Source organism: Acomys russatus, chromosome 23 (genome assembly GCF_903995435.1).
Source record: "Acomys russatus chromosome 23, mAcoRus1.1, whole genome shotgun sequence".
NCBI classification, from domain to species: Eukaryota; Metazoa; Chordata; class Mammalia; order Rodentia; family Muridae; genus Acomys; species Acomys russatus.
The window spans coordinates 8286326-8290170 of NC_067159.1; the positions used below are offsets into that span (position 1 = coordinate 8286326).

General features: G+C 48.1%; 1 pseudogene; it reads left to right on the top strand.

Annotated features, from left to right (window-relative positions):
• The first annotated feature begins 2384 nt into the window (after positions 1-2384).
• LOC127206538 (60S ribosomal protein L7a-like) lies at positions 2385-3136 on the top strand (annotated as a pseudogene).
• Positions 3137-3845: the final 709 nt, after the last annotated feature.

A 3845-nucleotide genomic window follows, 5' to 3' on the forward strand; every position in this document is an offset into this window, starting at 1 on the left:
GAAGTGAAAAGAGGCAGAATCAAAGGCTTTGTTTTTCTGTTTCTAGGCTGAGGCTCCTTCCTTGGTCCAGCTTGGGGAAGGCAGAAAAACACTTTCTTGAAAAAGATGTTCTAGGCCTCCTTGGCCTCTAAGTCTTCAGAGCCTGAGGGAGGTAGGTGGAGGGGGAAGAGAGGAGGTCCCCTACCCGACTCTGGTATTTTAGTGACACAGACTGCTGCAAGTGAAGCCGGATGTAGACTGGGCGCCTGCTGGCACCAGGATTCTTCTCCTTTCCAGTTAAGGCTGAGAGCTTTGTGTCTCTAGCTGGGGGCCAGGCCTTGCCTCTTCAGTGTTGGTCCCAGCCATTCAGTGCTGTTCCCAGCCATGCATGTGTGAAATCCAAGTCCAAGCTTAACAGTCTGGTATACATTACAGGGGCATGTCCAGCTTTTGCTACCTGTCTGTCTGAACTCTGTTTTTAAACTTATCCAACCTGTCTCTAGCCCCATGTGGTCTCACCGAGGCTCAGCCATATACCCAACTAAGCCCTGCAGTACTCTTGGCAGGTGGGCTCCAGCAAACAGTCTATCTTTCCACATCTCCAGGAATATTTTGACATCCGTTACAGATAGCTTCTATGGCGGTAGGGTCCGTCTTATTTTCTGTTCACGCTACAGGCCCAGCACCATGGTGGGCTTGTTCCAGGATTCTGAATTGCACGGTGGGTCCTCACTTCCATTTTCTTTCCTGAGGTAGGCATGGACCTGTTTGTAGCTCTTATTGCCCCAGCTCGTTTTCTTCTTCCCCGAATTTGGATCTTCTTCCTGCCTACTGGCACTGGCCCCTAAAGCCCCCAGGCAGTTTGAATTACACTCTCTCTAGATTGCTTTTCTTCCCCCGTCGCTTCCGGATCCCATATTTCTGGCCATAATGGAGAAACTAGGCAGCTGGCTACCCAAGGGTTGGTCCTCTGCTGCCCCCTGGGGGCCCACGTTCTACAGGCTTATCTGGGAGACTTCCAAACCCAGTACAGACCAAGTGGGTGTTCTCACTTCAAGTGTTTCTCCCTCACCTCCCCTTTCTGCTCTGTAAGCCCACAGATGTTTTCTCCAGCTGCGAAATTCCCTCTGGTGGCCAGGTGAGGGCTGTGGCTCAGAGATGAGGGTATGCAGGGAGGAGGCTGGCTCCTCCACACTGCCATTCCCTCCACTCCGGGAGAAAGGAAATCGGTGCAGATTTCCTCCAGTGTGGGCTCCACTACAACAAACACACATGTGCACATAACACCCACATGCCAAATATTCAATTTCAGTAAACAGCCAGACCCCGCTAATTAAAATGTCTCATCCATTTAGACGAATGTAACAATTAATTTAGCCAGACAGTAATTGTGTGATTCCAATACTCTTTCTTCTCATCCCCCATCTAGTTGGCTGGTAGACTCATTTCCTGGGCGGGGACCACACCTTCTGATCTTTGAGATGGATTTCATTGCTGTAGCTTTGCTCCCTGGAGGGCCTCTCATCTTGCAGGCCACTGAGGAGGCCCCCCCGCCCCCTGCTTTCAGGGGATGCGAGTGTATCAGGTTGTTCCCCGGCTCAAACCATGCAGAAACTGCCTGGGTCTGATTTTCCCCTTGAATACTCCTTGTCTGTCTGCAGGGCCTCTCCCTGGTACTTCTCGGGATGGAAAAATCCTGGTACTGTGAGTGCTTGCTATGTTCTCACTCTTGCTCCTTTCAAAGATCTGCCATATCAGTATTAGTCAAATCAGCACAGCTGGGAGATAGAAGGGGAGGGAGAAGAGGGAGACTGAAAATGCACTTCAGCACCTGAGATGCAGGCAGAGAGGAAGGAAGGCTCTAACGGGCGCTATCTGAACACACGGAGAGCAACATCAGAGCCATATTCTGCCATGCCCAGCGCACAGACCAGGGCCGCAGGGTTCCCTCCTTGTCCACTCTAACCCTCTTGTCTCTAGAGGAGGCTCTTCTTTGGAGACACTACCAGGTCTCTGTAAGGTCTTGAGAAGGGTCCCTGGAAAAAGATAAGACAGGACCATAAATATGTGTACCCATGTGGACCCCTTCAGAGAGGCTCCAGCTGTGGTCCTGGAGTGCGTTCCAGACCAGAGTCAGCAGTGCAGCTGCATGGGAAGGGCACTTAGAAGGAGAAGTGAGATCTGTACAGCAAGGATGCTGGTCTAAAACAAACAAACAAACAAATAAACAAACAAACAAAACCAGGATTCATGGAGGCAGACCCAGGGCTTTTTCTAACTGCAATCAAGTAGGAGGAAAGTTATTTAAGAAAAAGAAAGCAAAATTGTGGATACAGAGCTAGGTATAAAATTGGATGTTTATTACAAAGAAGATGGTAGATAGCTCTCTCCTCCAGCCCAGCAAGATGCCCAAGGGAAAGAAGGCCAAGAGGAAGAAGGTGGCCCTGGCTCCAGCTGTGGTGAAGAACAGGAGACCAAAAAGGTGGCCAATCCTATGTTTGAGAAGAGGCCCAGGAACTTTGGCATCGGGCAGGACATCTAGCTCAAAAGTGATCTCACTTGCTTTGTTAAATGGCCCCGCTACATCAGGCTGCAGTGGCAAAGGGCCATTCTCTATAAGCGGCTCAAAGTCCCTCCTGCCATTAACTGGTTCACCCAGGCCCTGGACAGGCAAATATCTACCCAGTTGCTTAAGCTTGCCCCCAAGTACAGGCCAGAGACAAAGCAGAAGCTAAGGCTACTGGTGTGTGCTGAGAAGAAAGTTGCTGGGAAAGGGGGCATCCCAACTAAGAGACCACCTGTCCTTCGAGCAGGGGTCAACAGAGTCACCACCTTGGTGGAGAACAAGAAGGCTCAGCTGGTGGTGATTGCTCACAACGTAGACTCCATTGAGTTGGTGGTCTTCCTACCTGCCCTGTGCCGAAAGATGGGGGTCCCCTACTGCATCATCAAGGGAAAGGCCAGACTGGGGCGGCTGGTCCACAGGAAGAATTGCACCACTGTTGCCTTCACACAGGGTGCTCTGGCTAAGCTGGTGGACGCTATTAGGACCAATTACAAAGACAGATAGGATGAGATCCATTGCCACTGGGGAGGCAATGTCCTGGGTCCTAAATCTGTGCCTTGCATTGCCAAACTGGAAAAGGCAAAGGCTAAAGAACTTGTCACTCTGGTGCCCCATATTTGATCATGTCCCCTGGATGGGGAGGCCTGGCAGCACTCAGAGGAAGGATAGTAGACTACCAAGAGGAGACTTGATACCCTATGAGCATATACAGGGGGAGAGGTCTCCCTCAGTCACAGTCATAGGGGAGGGGAATAAGGGGAAAATGGGAAGGAGGGAGGAGTGGGAGGATACAAGGGATGGGATAACAATTGAGATGTAATATGAATAAATTAATTAAATATATTTTAAAAATCCATGCTATTTATTAGGAGGTACTTGTTAACACATTTGATTAACTACACAGTATATAAGCCAGAGACTGGAGAAACAGAATGAATTAATCTTGTAATGGAAAGGATTATAAGAACCTAAACTTTCTCTGGAATTTTGTTGTTGTTGTTTGTTTTGGGGTTTTGTTTTTTGCATTTTCTGCTGAAATAAAATATCCCAAATGAAAAACAAAAAAAGAACTCACCACCAAGCTGGGTTAAATGTACACTGCTAAGTTTTCTGTACATAAATATAATAACAAAAATTTAAGAATAGACAATTATAAACTATACATTTCAAAAACAGATAGACAGCACAAAACCAGAAAAGTAGCAAGACTGAAAAAAAAAATTAATTAGGTGGCTGGCACATTTCTCCAGTACTTTCTTGCTACTTTTTAAGTTGCACACTCTTTGATGTTCCCTCATGT